Source organism: Amblyomma americanum, chromosome 5 (assembly GCF_052857255.1).
Source record: "Amblyomma americanum isolate KBUSLIRL-KWMA chromosome 5, ASM5285725v1, whole genome shotgun sequence".
NCBI classification, from domain to species: Eukaryota; Metazoa; Arthropoda; class Arachnida; order Ixodida; family Ixodidae; genus Amblyomma; species Amblyomma americanum.
In genome coordinates this window covers 11,497,727-11,514,148 of record NC_135501.1, presented here as the reverse complement: position 1 = coordinate 11,514,148, position 16,422 = coordinate 11,497,727, and the positions used below count along the sequence as shown (strand labels likewise).

General features: G+C 46.4%; 1 long non-coding RNA gene across 1 annotated transcript; it reads right to left on the bottom strand.

The window, feature by feature from the left end:
• Positions 1-5,246: 5,246 nt before the first annotated feature.
• Positions 5,247-14,182, bottom strand: LOC144132295 (uncharacterized). The gene is made up of 3 exons (XR_013314761.1): positions 13,760-14,182; positions 9,127-9,251; positions 5,247-7,440 (listed from the first exon to the last, which is right to left on the bottom strand). It is a non-coding gene; the product is annotated as an uncharacterized LOC144132295 (long non-coding RNA).
• Positions 14,183-16,422: the final 2,240 nt, after the last annotated feature.

Sequence of the window (16,422 nt, the reverse complement as noted above, 5' to 3'; positions counted from 1 at the left end):
GGTTCGAACCCGGGAGCTCCGGCTCAGTAGTCGAGCGCCCTAACCACTGAGCCACCGCGGCGGGTAAGCGTGTTTCCAAAGACCCGAAAATGCAACAGCGGAAGTTCCGGTGACGTCACTAAACACAAGCAAAACAAAACGATTACGCCGTTTACGTTTGTTCGAGCATACCACATATTGCACAAACTGAAATGCACTGTTAATGAAATGGACTGCTGCATTAAAACTTCTCAACAGCAATCCGCCGCCTACATCGGCTGCGCATAACGCGCCATCTACCGCTTTTGCTTGTGCCGCGTGTGCACGTCTGCATTATTGGCGCTTTCTGTTGACAAATAAGCTACTTTTACTATTGCTAGGGCACTTTTTTTTCAGAACAAAGGTGAAAACAGCAAGAAACCAGTGTTACAAACATACGGGGCGTTATAGAGTTCTCTACGCTGTCGAGTGCGTTTCGCTTTCGGTCGCGCAGTTTCTGAACTTTTCACGTATGGGTGTGTTAACTAATTTGAACTATTGCTAACATTAACAAGTAAACGTAGTACACGCTGCAGCACATCGGACTCCTCGAGAACTTGGTGCGACACCCTGCTGTTGGAGCGCCTGTCGGGAGCATGCCCGCATTCGCAACACACATTTATTGTGACGTTTTAAAAGCGTTAGCGTCGAAATGACGCAGCATACTTTGTAATTTTTTTCTCTAATGCACTTGCCAACTGTTAACGAACGACTGTCTGGATAGTTACGGTTTAAAACGAGAAAAATTTTCCGGCAATTTTTGTTTAAACGCGCCGCCCGGTAGCCCCGGCCAAAGCTGAGTGCCAGGTATCGCTGTTTTTAAAAGTAAATGTCAATGAAAATAACGTTTCATATTTTCACTCTCATGTGCTTCCATTTTCGAAAGCATTACGTACCTTGTAGCACGTTTTCGATGCACTCGTGAAGGCTGCAGGCTCATTGCCCATAATATCTACATTTACGCGTTAATGAGATTCCCTGATCCCTCAGGTAGAGCCCACCTGACAGATGAGAATTTCCAACCATCCCCCTCTCCCTCCGTTCCCCTTCCCACGTGTAGGGTAGCACACTGGGCGCTGCCTAGTTAACCTTTCTGTCTTTCTCTTTCTCTCCAACCATAACTGAAATTTAGCATAAATGACCTATGCGTTTTGGGTTGCAATAAGCCAACCGCTGGATTCCTACACATACACAATGAAGACGAAATTTTTCTTTTTAGGCAGAAATGAGCCTGAAAAGGTTATGGTTTACGGGGGTTTAGCGTCCCAAAGCGACTCCGGCTATGAGGGACGCCGCAGTGGAGGGCTCCGGAATAATTTCGACCACCTGGGGTTCTTTAACGTGCACTGACATCGCACAGCACACGGGCCTCTAGAATTTCGCCTCCATCGAAATTCGACCGCCGCGGCCGGGATCGAACCCGTCTTTGCGCTTGTGTGGAAGACCTCGGGTCAGCGGCCGCAAACCATGGATTTAGGAAGAGGGAAGTGTCCCCAGGGAGCGATTCACATTCTTCCGTGTCTGTTGGATGCGCCACGACTCGAGAAGAAGCCTCCTGCGCGGGTTAGACGACCGCTTGATGCAAAGAAAATCGCGCTTTGCATCAAGCGGCCATGTCACGCTTTTCACGTATGGGATGAGTTGAGAAGTTCCAATCAATCCTGGTCACGGCACCAGTTAAACTTTCCGAATCCTTCTTTGATGGGATGGCCGGATTGGGCTGGTCGATCGGTTGCACGTCGCGAGCGGTGAATGATGGCGGCACGCTGGCCGGTGATCGAATATACACGGCGGTTAGCAGTACGAAGAGCCTTCAGGCCTTCGCCCGCTCGTCTGGCGGCACGTTGACGGTTGGGGAAGCAATTCCAACTTCTCAAGACAAAACTTATTTAAGACGGGATTGAAATACAAGGCAGTGAGAATAATGCAGTTTAACGAAAAGGCTGTTTAAAAGCGGTCGAGACTGAGACTCGGCGCGCTCCTCCTAAGTCTTTGTTTGCAGCGGGTTTTAACCCATTCGATAATTGGGCAGAGCTTTACTAAACCAGCTATCGCCCAATTTTGAACTAATAGCAGTGCAATGGCACCGTATGTACAAGTGGACGGAGCCCAGGGCTCACCGGCCTGAACACTGTGGACCCCACACCTCCTGGAACGTGCCGGGCGCGTGGTTCCGCGTACGCAGCTCGCTGCATGTGCATTCCATTGATGCCCCATAGAAGCTTCCACGCATAGGCTTTGCCGTCTCCGCTGACAGCAAAAAGAATTTCTTCAGCGAGAAAAGGTCGTCGGCTCCGACAAGGCAGTTCGGGGTTCTTCCCCAATTTTCCCACGGCTTTGGGCAGCGTCCGTAACGCGCGATGCACTGTCACTGTTCTACCCCTCGTGTACGGCCGGTCAGCAGGGAATGAGTCGGCGCCGGAAGGATTAGCGCGGGTAGCTGGCATCGAGGCACCCTAAGCGCGGGCGTCACGCCTCTCATTAAATCACTACTTCCCACGGAGACGACCTTTCCCGAGAAATGGACGACCCAGCTTCTGGCGCGTGCTTGGAGAAAGAATAGAGAATTTCTGCTTTCCACCCTCCTCACTGTATTTTCAGTGGCTGTCTTTTTCGTCTGCATACGTGCGCGGTTTCGCCGTGCTCGATTTCCTTCCAAGTTGCGGGAGCTCGCTGACGTTGATTCAAGTTCAGTCTGGAAAAAAGTCCAACAACGAAACCATGCTTGCTCCTCCCGAGGAGGGCCTTGGCTTCGGTTGGCAGTGCCTCCGGGATGTTGCTGCTTCGGCAGCACATACTGTCGTTTTACGAAGCGACATTCCCAGTGAAGAAGGGGCCTCGGAGTGGGTGAAACGTTACAGCGCTCCTACGAATACATCATGGATCATCTGCAGCGCCCAAAAGGAGGGCAAATGTCAAAAGTAGGTCTGAATTGTTTACTCCGCGCTTTCGGCACATACATTATTGTGCGATTATGATCCGGGTCGCCCGCAAACGCATTAAAAAAATTTTCTCGTTAGCAGTTCATGAAAATCCTTCAAGGTAAAAAATTGTCACGCACTTTAATTACCACACCCGGGAAGGGGGAATTGAACTGCAAGGTAGTTTCATTTGTGGACGAGCCTTAGCTTTGTAGGAAAGCAAGCTTCACGTCGCGAAATATGGTCTAAACAGCAGCAGTGCACAACCACAAGCTACCTTTCCCACAATATTTCCCCATCTCCATCGAATAGCATCTCAAGTGCTGCATTACATAAATTAATTAGTTTTTGTTAAAAATTCTCGCGACACGAAATCACGGTTAACATGCGATGCGGAAAAGCTACCTTATCTGGAACGAAAGTGCTGCTTCAGAAACAAATGAATTATAACACTGCCGTTAGCATAAATTTGTTGCAGGCTGGACTTTGCACATGAGTAATGATTTGTAGTTATATTCTGGTAAATAGTTTTGTTTACTATATTTTAAGGTTGTGGTGAGCAGTGTGGCAGGATACATGCAAAAATAGGCCAGCAGTTTGCACAATGGAGTTTTTAACAATGGTAGCGAAATATGCACACCTAACATTAGTTTGTCTGAAGTATATCAATGTACAGATTAGAAAATTGAAATGGTGTTTTATAGAAGTTTTTAACAATGGTAGCGAAATATGCACACCTAACATTAGTTTGAAGTATATCAATGTGCAGATTAGAAAATTGAAGAAAGTGGTGTTTTATAGAATGAACATGTGTCCTTTGCAGAATGGTGTGTCACAAAGTTTGGAGGTGCCACCTCCACTGCCTCAACAAAAAAAAACACCAAACGCACAATGCAATGATGCAATGCAATGCAATGATCAATACAAAGATAAAAAAAGTCAATGTCCTTCCTACCATATAAAAATTCTTTTCAGTGAAACTGTGCTCTTCGTCCATATAAGAGTAGGAATCGATGTAGGAACCAGTTTGTTCTCAGTGCCTCATAAGATAATCTGTGTTGCCACACAAACTATGCTTTCATGTTATGCCATACTGAAACATGAAAACCTTTTTATGCAGGAGTTGATGTGAAGGTGCACTCAGAGGGAGGGGCAGGCAGCTGGGCAGTGCTCCTGGTAACTCCAATCATGAGGCGTGCCCAGCAGCTGGAATCATCCTCCGAAGTCATCTTCGTTGATTCCACGGCGTCATGTGACTCAACGAGGAGCAGCGTGACAATTATGCTGACAGCAACATCAGCTGGTGCCATACCCATAGCAGTCAGACTACTGAGGGCTACTCAGCAGGCTTCGAGCTCTTGAAGCACAACTACCCCTTTTCCTTTGAAGGCTGTGAGGTGGGCACATGTAAATTGTAAATTATACTGCATGTTGTTTGAAGAAATGCCAGGTAATGCTAGAATACATGAGTTAGGCAACATTAATTCAGAATATGGATCTGCGCCAGCCTGTACTTTTTGAAAGCAGCAGAGACAGAGCCACTGCTTAACGATACCAGCATTGGCCACAGGCCATGCCTGCAACTTCTAAGCTGCAACAGTTTGCTGCAAGAGGCGGTGTGACAATCTGCGAATTTTAAAATATAAGACTTTGCACTCTGATAAAGCCTATCCCAATGCTTCCTAAATTCCTGCTTGCCCAGCCTGTCATGTCAGCCTGTCATGTCAGCCTGTCATGCCCAGCCTGTCATATATAAGACTTCAACCACAAATGAACAAGCTATAGAATTGAAGTGGTTAGGTTAAGCTTTCTTTGGTATAGCCTCCCTGACACGCTGAACTATGCTGTGTAAATGTCACCTCTACATTGAAATATCAAGCAATGTTTGGCAAGGATAGAAATTATATTTGCATAGTGTTAGGATCCTTTAAGTAATGCTATCAAAGCCGAAGTGAAAAATACCCTCATAGCAACACAGGGTAATGTAGCAAGGTCAGCTGAACTGACATACAATGCAGCTAAACTACTGCCTCCCAAGGTTCGTTCTAATCATGTTACCCTGCACCCGTAAATGTCTGTCATGGGAATAACTCAGCTGTTCCATAGCTGTCAATATGTGGCCTTTTCTTGTTGCAGGCACCAGAGACTTTTATGACTGATAACAGTGCTGCTGAGAAAGCAGCAATTCTTGAACATTGGCCAGAAGCCAGGCAGCTGCTATGCCACTTTCATGTAGCGCAGGCTGAGTGGCGGTGGCTGACACTTGCCAAGCATGGTGTCAGCCTAAGTGAAAGGAAGTCACTGATGGCCATTTTTCAAAAGGTATAGAATTTATGCATTATCAGCGATATAAAAATCTGAATGCATGCAGAAACAGCAATGAGCGACCGATTCAGAAAAAAGAGTTTTGATGTTTTATGGGTGTTTAATCACCCAAAGCTACTCAGGCTATGAGAGATGCCGTAGTGAAGGTATCCGGATAATGTCGGCCCCATGGGGCTCTACATGCACTGACATCGCACAGCACACAGGCCTCTAGCATCTCGCTTCCATCAAAATGAGACCGCTGTGGTTGGGATTGAACCCGCGTCTTTCGGGTCAGCAGCCAAGCGCCATAAGCACTGAGCCACTGCAGTGGAAAGGCCAGGTATTATGCTGTTGATACTATGTCACAAGACAATGTCTCACAAGTCATAGATTGTATGCGTGCTGTGCAGGCCTATGGTATTTGGCTGAAGAATGGGTGCTACTATAGCATGTCTGGTACATGATGATGCAGCCAAAGCACTGACCACCCGTGTTTCAGTTTGTAGGCACCATACACACATAATTGTAAAAAGTACAGCCTAGCATAGAAGAGTTTTCACCTCTCAATTCATCATCACAAAGATTGTGGGACTACTTATGCAGCACAGCAGGGGCAGCACAGGTGTCAGCGGCAAGCAGGCATAACAAGGAACCATTTGCAACTGTGGAATGAGACAATACTGTTCAGATAAAGAGCTGTACACAACCTCGTGATCATGGACAAGGTTAAACAGTCGAGCCGACTTATAATAAACTTGACGGTCACACGGATTAGGTTCGTTGTATCTAAAGTTTGTAGTCACTGGACTTGCCCTATTACAGCCGAAAAATAGTCAGGGAAAAGTGGCAGTTATTTGTTCAAAAGGTCGGCTGTGTGTGCCTGTTTCTTCAAAGCGGACCCTATCAAACTGCTTTCCAAGCTCTCTAGAATGGTCATGTGCTCCTGGCCAAGACCTCAGCGTTTCAGGGACATAATACCCTCGTGAATGAGGTGCTCATGGCAACCGGTGAAAGTCGCTATCCTCGCCTTCAATCCTCAACAAAGTTGTCAGGGTGCAAAGCTACTGCAGCACAAGTGCACTCATAACGTACAGTATGCATGACCCTTCTGTAAAGCTCTCAAGTAATGCATAGAGTTTCAAATAAAGTTATACCTTGCCATGACCATTAGGCTCTTGAACAACCTTTCCACAGGAATAGTCGAATAGGCCTATAAACCAGGTGGGAAATAACTTTTTGCGAAAAAACAATGGCTACTACATGATTTCAGATTTCAGTGATTGGTGCACACTGTTCGAGCGCTCTAAACATGGGTGACACAGGAAATCTGCTGTTTACGAGTTTCTTGGACACGGCAGTCACACAGAGGGCAGAGATCAGATTGGACAGGTGACGCATCACGTGACCATGTGGGCCTGCGAGGCACCGCCCTGTGTTGTCGCCTGCCTCAGTCCCGTCCTGTTTTGCGGTTTTGCTGTTCACGCTGCAAGGCATACCTCGTGACTGGCTTTCAAGCTTTTCAAATTCCTGCCATTGGCTGAGCACCGGCCGTGTGCAGCAGTTCACTTCCAACGCTGCACCTGTCTAGTGCTTACCGTGCTTCTGCTTCCACTTTAGACGCTTTACCTGGCTGGCACACACGCAAGCGCCACCTGACCTTGTAGCCTGTTGGAGCAAACCTGGCCAGCAGTTAAAGCTTCAAATCCACTTTAATTTATTTATTTCGGGGGAGGGGGTAGCTACATTTTCTTTACGGGGATCACAGTAGCTAGGAGACTGTGGGAGTGAGCTTACAGCGCTTCCTCATTAGTTGTAACAGAGTGATATAGCCAAGGTTGTTCGCTTTATGTGAGATGCAATGTCATAGCCCTGATACATTTTTCTGATGGTAGCTCCACCTCTTTTTTAACAAAAGCAGCAAATTTGGAAAAGGGAGCCTTGAAATCATTCTGTAGGCCGATTAAGGGGACGTCTCCAGGTGCTGCAAGATGGTACAGTAGCAGATGGAATTGACTCCTTTGTCGTTCTGGTGTCCGCTTTTCTTGCACAATGCCATGGATGCCAAGGATAGTCCTGAACATGCACCCGGCTTTACACTTGTCTCACCATTCATCACAAGTGCAGGCTCTTCCCTGGGAAGATGGTTGCTTTCTTTCAGAGTCATAATTGTAACACCAGGTACCGCAACAGTGACCTGGAACAAAATGTTCGCACATTTACGACAATCCTATGTAGCTCCATGCAGGTGTCAATACACTCCTCGTTCCGAAGAGTGGTCAGGATCTCAACCACAAATACGGCAATAAAATGATGCACAACAAGAGTTAAACCTGCTGTCGTGTCTGTAACCAATTCAAGAAGTTTAATTTTGGTAGCAGCATTTCATACAGGCCTTGCAAACCTGCGTGAATGCTTGCTTAATCACTGCCAAGGCCTTCATGAAACTTTTCCCAATGTGCACCCAAAATTAATGCACCTGCTCATTCTTCCAGGGATCTGTAGACCGAATTGACGAACTCAACCTATGTATAAATCGTAGTAGCAACTTTGTTCTAGCTCATAATTAAGTGAGGATATTTACAATGCCGTTGAAGCTATACTAGTGTTTCCACCTGCTGCTGCACTTCAAGACAGCAGATGCTCTTGAGATGGCAGCACCAGTGCTAAAAATATTGGACACTGACTAATTCAAAGCTAAGCTCTCAGACTACATGTAAATTTTTGGAATGTACTTCATATAACGTGGTTCAGAAATGAAACATTTAGTTTTTTTACATATTGCACTAGTGTTTAAATGCTTCTGCTTGGAGCTATTCTTTTTTTTTTTTGCTGGAAACTTTGCAGATCATGTACGCTGATAGCAAAGACACACTGGAGGCCGCCAAGCAAGACCTTTACTCCCAACAGCACAAGGGCTTCATCACCCACGTCAACACTCTACTGGAGAGAGAAGAAGAATAGGTGCTTCTCTTCCAACTGTCAGCGAAGACATGAGGTCACAACACAAATAATTATTCAGAGGCCTCGATTAGGGTCCTAAAAGACATAATCTTGCACAGGACAAAAGCGTTTAATGTTGTGGCCCTAGCTGAATTCCTCTCTGTTATGTGGGAGAAATATTTTTCCCACAGACTACTAGACCATGCACACTCACGTATGACTGGGCACATGCTCCTCTATGAGAGGCTTTTAAAGAAGCTGCCAAAAGACACCGAAAAAAACATTAAGTGTAACGGAGATGGGCATTATGTCGTCCCAAGTGGCAGCAGTCCAGATAGCACGTTTTACACTGTGTACTCTGACATCGGCCTGTGCACCTGCCGCTCTGGTCAGCAGGGCGCATTTCGTAAACACCAGGCACTCGTGCACAAATTGTTTGGTGGGATCTTCCCAAATGCACCTCTGCTGACTACAGAAGCTCGCTACAACCTTGGAAAGCTTGCGCTCGGAGACAACTGTCCTGGCATTGATTTCTTTGAAGGCCTCCACGAGACACAAGTGCTGCAAAATGCTGCGTGCAGCAAGGCTCCCACCGATGCTCTAGACTGTTGGGATACTCCCTCCACTTCAACAGCTCCGACCCAGTACAGTCCTCCAGAAAGTAGGGAAACTTCCACTGCTCAACTAATGAACCAGGTAAGTTATGGTGCTATACATTAGCAAGATGAATTACAGCAACTCTATGTTGGCTGCAGTCATTATAAACCATAGTCAGTGACAATAGGCACCCTATGATGACTAAGGCCCATTATTTTCTGTGGTGGAGAATTTAAAATGCTCGAATTCATAAAGAAAATAATGCAACATTTTGCAGAAACCATAACGCACATAAAATAAATACATGCTTATTTCTGAGACACCGTGCATACTCCAAATGTACCTTCAGTAAAGCAGCATGTGCTGGTTGCAGTTCAGCATCAGGTAATACTTGGTATTCCCTTCACTTGAAGGAAGGTGCTGGTAAGACAATGCCTCCCAGTGCCATGGTGCATAATCCTGCACCTGCTGTCGTGGCCATGCATGCACGCCGGACAAAGCCATATATTAGTCTGGCATCGGACTGTCACTCATTCATTCTTGGACAGCCTGGTACCATAAAAGATAAGAACCCATGATTGGATGCTGAGTGTTACTCAAAACTAGAAACTTCGTCACTACCATTAATGCTCCCTTCAAAATATGACAGTATCGTGGCTTTTCCTCCGAAAGAATGTGAATGCACTGTTACTGCAGCCGCCAAGCTCGAGACGTTCACTTGCTTATATAGATGGAGAGGTTAAGCATATCAAGGCATCAACAAAACTGTGTAACAATATGCTGACTTTTATGAGAATTCAAAACAAACCAGTCCCATTTTTATTACTCTCACACTCTGATTGGTGTCTGTAATAACAAAAAACGAAATTGTCGTTCCCAACAAGAATTCTGCAGAAATGCTTAATGATGCAATTTTCCCCCAAAAGCAAGAAGACCTAACAACGGTTCATGCATATTTTGAACCATGGAGGAAGTAAATTTAAATATAGAGGAGAGCAGAGGAGCCGCCCCACGATCAGACAATGCCCTCCCCCCATATGCATGACGCATCATCCTCCTCTCATTCCTCTCTTAGGCACAGTAGCAGCGCAAGAAAAACACACACAAAAGAAGAACTAGACACCGAGAGACACGCACAGACGCTGCGTGTCTAGTTCTTCTTTTGTGTGTTTTTTTGCGCTGCTACTGTGCCTAAGACAAGTAACCAACACGCCCAAGAGCTCGTTTTACTGAATCATGCCTCTCTGTTGCCCACAGCAGCAACAGCCTGCACATGCCGAGTGGCATGCTGCCTCTTAGCAACCATGATTCTGAAGCGTAAAGTAGGCTTATGAATAATATGTTAGTTCTGCCACTTTTTTCGAAATACGTCTGGGATACATGGTGCTTCTCCTCACTTTTCCTTCTTACATTTTAGCCACATGTGCATCAAAGAACTTGGCTCACTTTCAATGGGAGGAAGTTTAACGAAGCCTGCCGTGCTGTACCTTTGACGAGCATGAGGTTCATAGAGCTCAGTTTTCTCTTCGCATAGAACAGATTAAGACAAGCAGCCCATCGGTAGGCCAACAGCAGCATTTAAGCAAAGAATTTTTTTGTGTGTGTGCTTGTTTTAGGAACTGGCGGAGGACCCTTTCGAAGCCCTCGTAAGCCCTGTCTACATGAACCCAATAGAGTCGGGTAGAGTTTGCTTGTCGGGTAAAAAACCAGTTGCCGGGTTCATGTAGACTCTGTTGGGTCGAGTAAAATAAGCGGCAGAGCGAGTCGAGTTAACTCGCCTGCAGGCGGTAGGTTAACTCGCCTGACCCGCCTTTCCAAAAATCATGTATACGCAGTCGGGTCAGGGAGTCGGGTAACAGGGAACTCTGGGAAAGATTTCGCTCATGTGATCAGTCGACCAAAATGGCAGCCGCCGTCGGTCCCCGCGCTGTTTCCACCCGAGCTTCTTGGACCGACCGGGAAGTGGAATGTTTTCTGGGGCTAATAAATGAAAAAAAAGTGAGCGAGGTGCTGGACAGCAGACGGCAGCGCAACCAAGATCTGTTCAAAGATCTGCAGGCCGAAATGACCAATCTCGGCTACCACTGGACGTGGCAGCAGTTGCGGAAGTGCTGGAAGAATTTGAAGAAACGATTCACGGCCGTGAGTATAAACATTCCCTCCCCCGAATTTCGACACCCATACGGAATGATACGACGTCGCAGCACAATTCTGTCTTGTGTGACAGGAACGGTTGGAGCAAGAGAGAAGTGGAGCTGCACCGTCGGCTTGGAAGTGGTATGACCACATGAGCGCACTGCGGGAACCCACGGGCCAAAAACAGGAACCGGAAATTTGCACGATAACTGCGAACCTCGACGCTAGGCGCCGCTGCGATACTTACGCGCTTGAATAGAGTTCATGTGGACACCAATCGGGGCGAGTCAGAGGCGAGTCACCTAGCCCGACGCTGACTCTACCCGGTCCTGTCGGGTTCATGTAGACAGGGTTATAGAAGCCTCTCAACACCTGAAGGCTGAAGTTGGAAATGACCCGACATGCATGAAGCATACAGCCAGACTGGCAAAAAAACTGAAAAGCCTTCCAAGCAAGCAAAGTTTTGTCACGGCAATGATAAACATGTCAGCTGCAGTCTGCAGGGTTTCAAGGTGCTGAGGCAAGATAAGTGTGCAGCCAACAAGCATCTCAAGGAGACGACCTGGCCTGAACAAAGGTTCAAAACGTGTCCCCCCAGGCAGGCCATCAAAGAAGGCCAAGCGCAGTCACTCGCTGTGCTGCAGTGTGGAGAACAACGTCCCAGCTGCAAAGTGACTGTGGACTGCTGCGTCAGTGTGAGTGTGCCTGCGAGTGCAAATGGCAGAATCATGCAGTGCCAACAAAGGGTCACTCACCTTGAAACAATCATTCACAGTGTGGGCAAACCAGCTAGCCCTGACTGCCCACTGATGTAATAAATAGGGGTAGGGGACATGCGCGGGTTGATATGTCACCCTAATCGGTTTGCAAGCTACTGCGAGTAGTGATTTTTTAAAATGATTTCTAAATAGTAGGGTCTACGCAGAGCTTTCAAATTTGACTCGAATACCCACAAAGACCACCTCTGCAGATCTGCTGCACTAGAATATGACCATTGAAATCATTTCAGGGTCCCTTTAAGCACCACCCAGCTGGTCTCCCAAAAAGATAAGTTGTTGGCTCATCCCCCCCCCCCCCCCTCCCCCTTGAGAAAACTGCATATGCAGTATGCACAAGACATGAAAGCTAACACGACAAGTCACAAGAAAAGCAAACATGCCTTGCGTAATTGGAGAGTAGCCCTCCCATCAAGTAGCACGTGACTGCGCCTCATGTACAGCAAGTCGCTGGCTTACATCTATGCTTTAGGGCAATGAGCCATCAATTACGCCTGTGCAGAAGTTCAATGACTATAGACACCAAATCCTGGTTGCATGTTCTCTTCTTTGTAATAATACATAAGACAATAATATACATGAATTGCCATGTGGTATTTGCGTACAACTGCTGAATAATTTACAATCCTATTTCTGCTTTTACACTATTTCATTTTCAGCTTCAACAGGTGATCAATGACTGTGATGTCAAAGTTCAGTATTCGGTCATTGCACCTTCTACAGGAGGTGCAGCGGCAGTATGGCATGGCGGACGAGGCAGTGATAGTGCTGCTGCTAAAGAGTACATCTGAACAGGGAATACCTTTTGTGAGAAATTTAGCGGATAGATAAGCAGCAGTAAATCACTATCAGAGGTAATAAACTACTTAAAGGTCAGTTGGTCAACATTATAGGCTTGAGCTGAATTGCCGTAGAGATGTGTATCAAATCGCTTTTCTTTTATTTTTTGCGGCATGTTCACAAGGAGCACTGAATTTTATTTAGAGCATGCTGGCGTTATACTAGGCACAGCAACTGCTAGTCTATCAGCAGCGTATGTTGGTCAAGCAAGTGGTAATAGAGGAGGCAATATAACTTATTGTTCCGAACGGCTGCTGAAGAATATTTAAAGTTTCATGGGGCAGAATAATGACAATAATAATATTGCTTTTTTGACTAGTACCAGATATGTATGGCACCTTATGATCGAGTGACCCCATGCCAGTTCTCAAAACCACATTAGTAGGTTATGCAGGCATTTTGCCCATTCCTTGTAAGGAATGAAAATGTAAATGTAAAATTATTGCCATTCACTTCACATTTTTGTAATTGCGATGGGAACAAAGAGACGGGTTTTTGTTTGAGATGAGAATGGACTGCAAGTGTAAAACATCCGTACCAAACAACTGCGACACGATAAGGTTGCCGTGAAACGCATGAAACTGAAGGAATAAGCTTTTTTTTTTCTGGCAATGTCGGTCACAAGAAATTACCACTGTTTCTTCCACAGGTGCATACTTTTAAAGCAGTACACTGCCTCTGTGTAGTTGCGGTTGCCTAAAATTGATTCCCTGTGAATTGGAGTTGCTATGAAGGATGTAATGAACAAAATTGTCGACAGGAAAGCACCGAGAGGCAGCAGGCCTTTAAAAGCCGTGTTCGTATGCACCGTGGAGACCGATCACCTGCTCCCTTTTGAAGCCAAAGCTACGAAAAGAAAACTGACTTATAATTTTTTTTAGCACATTCACAGTAGCAAGCAACGACGCCATTCCGCACGCTTGTGCCGTGTCGCTGTATCATTGTTAACAAAGCTCCTGTATGGGAGCCGAACATCTCAAGCTCTTAATTAATTCATTTAAGGCCAGTGCTTGCATCCTTTCGTTTCCATCCCATCCGCGACCAAACGATCAACATCTTATTTCTGACGTGCAAGTTATGACTGTCACACTTAGTTGGCACCCATTGTTGAAGAGACACCATATGTTTAAGTTTTTAACGTTGTAAGAGACGCTTCCCAGTTTGCAGGAAATTTAATACTTTAGATTTCCACACGCTAATGTTTTGGGTTTTCTGATAGCTTACCTTTTCGCTGGTTGGGTTATTGCCGCAGCGTTGTCACCGGACGAGAGCACCCAAGTTGGTCATGAACTGCGGTTTGAGGTTTATGAAAGCTGTCGCGGCGTTCCGGCGATGACACTCACATATCGTTCGAAGCGAAGAACTACGCTTCGTTCTGGCCAGCTCTTGCGGTGACGGTATTCTTTGAACAGCGCTGTGTGGGGCACATCGAGCCTACGTAGCTCGACTCGCTGATTCCAGTTGCCGAGGGTCAAAGCGTGGTATGCGTAAGCGTTTCACTAACTTACATATTGAATACCTTTGAAAAAATAAAGACGGAATCGAATTAATTTAGACAACTTCACGCAGCACCGAGTTCCTATGTGTCAAGCAGTTGCCCATCTGACTTCGTGGCAATCACGATGCTGCTGCCCTGCCAATTTCGAGATCGACAAAAGACTGGCACTGCATTTTTGTAAAGTATTTAATTTTTATTTTATACTCATTTCACAAAATGAGGCACAACTTTGCGTGCATTTTTTGCAAAATGGTCGTTTCAAAACTGCCTGTTATTAGTCTGCTAAATTTGGCAGAACTTGCTTTGTTGGTTGCCCTGTTGGTTCTGTTGGCTAGGAAGAGGGCCGCGTCCAGGGCGGAAAACGCGTTTCCTTCCCTTCCCTTACGGCGCGGTTCAGGTGTCCAAAGATAAATGAGACAGATCAATACCACCTATAATTATAGATAACTTTACAAGGCCCCCGCATGACCTCCTCGCCAAGCGTTTACGTCACTGCTAAGAGATGCAGCGCTGGACGTGGCGCCATCTGGGAGAAAACTGCTTGGCTCGAACTTGGCTATTTTCTTGTCGCTTCAATTAAAACTCAAGAAAGCTCTTTTCTTATTTTTGTCACGCTTATATTAACGAGTTTATAGTTTGAAATATTGCAAAAATAAATGTCGTGTTAAGCCTTGCATCCTTGCTGTCAACTGCGGCTTTAACAATGTTTAAAGCCTCAGCCTCTGCAAGCCATCCTCCTCTGACGCCGCTGCTACAGTGCTCTAGAGCACTGTACCGCTGCCGAGGGCCCTTTCGCGCACTGACTCTTGGGAAATAGGCCCTCCACAGTTACCAGACTGCCAAGCAGCTTGGATTGTGGTGCTTTTTAGTGAACGTCCGTGCTCCGATGTAGCGCAGCGCCTGTCTTGCAGCTTTGGCGGAATGCGTACCGAGGTTGTGTGAAGGCTCCGCGTCTCAACACTTCTGTTGATTGCGCTCTTGAGTTTTTTGGTGCTCTGTAGAAAACTGCAGGTGAACTTTTCATCAATGGGTTCGTCGGGGGCACTGCGCATTTGAACTAACGTCGCTGTACGCTATACGTGTACCGTACTTCAGTACCGACGTGAAGAGGCGTTTTCATGGTCTTGCTAGAAATAAAAATTGCACATGCATGCCCGCTTTGAATGTCGCTAGAATTCAGAATTTTTCCCAGCGGCGTGCAGCCGCGAACTGGTCACTGCTCAACTGTGGTTCATAAAGAGAATGGAAAGCAATTCCATTCATCGTTATACACTCATGCGGAGCGTTTGTTTCAGCGCATGCTATAAGCGGATAATAAGCGAAGGAAAAGGGCCTCTAAAAAAGGAAGCAGTGGCTTCCAGAGCGCTCACGGCGGACGTACGTGTTTAACGAGCGCTCCGGCGCGCTGCGCAAGATTCTATTTCTCGGACAGGCGGACTTCGGCCCGACCATGGGCCCGCCGTTCTCCGCTACCTTCGGGGCGCAAGTCGCGCCGTATACGCTCGCGCACATACGCGGATCCGACGTGAAATGCAGCAGTAAAGCATTTCTCTCTCTCGCTGTCGAGAGAAAGCGCCGACGGCTTTACGCCTGCCTGTCTGCCCCTGCGCAGGGTCTCCCGGCCCTCGGCGCTAGTTTGTTCGTCGGTTTCGGAGCCGATGCTCGGAGTTGACGCGGTGCTGTGGGCTCACGCAATTGCTCGAGAACTGGCTGTCCTTGTCGGAAGACGACGGCAGATACCGTCCTATAGAATAATGCAGCTTTCGTTACTGCAACCTGACAGGCGCTGCCATTAGTCACAGTAGCAAGCTTTCTGTTTGTGATTGTGGCGAGGCAGTTTATGTTTGGAAAATGCATATATATGAAAACATTTATCCAAGCAAGCAGGTCATCATACATGAGCCACTAGTAGTAGCATAACTGCACAACGGCGCAAACAGATCATATGGTACAAAATATTCACAAAGTGGACACATATGCGAACAATCGCGATATGTATGAAAATATTTATACACACAACCGGGTCATCATACATGAGTCATACCCCGTAACATAACGGCAAAAGGGCAAGAACAAATCATATGGCACAAAATGTTCATAAGGAGCAGGAAGACATGATTTATCGAAGCCAACACGTGAATGTTCATCCAAATTAACAGTCAGGTTAGCATCAACAGAACTCGTCTACACAGCTGCCAACAATATTAGTAATCTGCCAACACAATCAAAGCATTCACAAGGTACGATGGGACAAAAGCTTGCCAAGGTAACATATGAGTACGTCTATCCAAGCAGTGGAACCATCATAAATCCCAAAGTGAGCTTGGTCCACGCAGCTATTTGCAAATCTTTGAAGATACGTCATTCACAGCAAGGTTCAATGCACTTT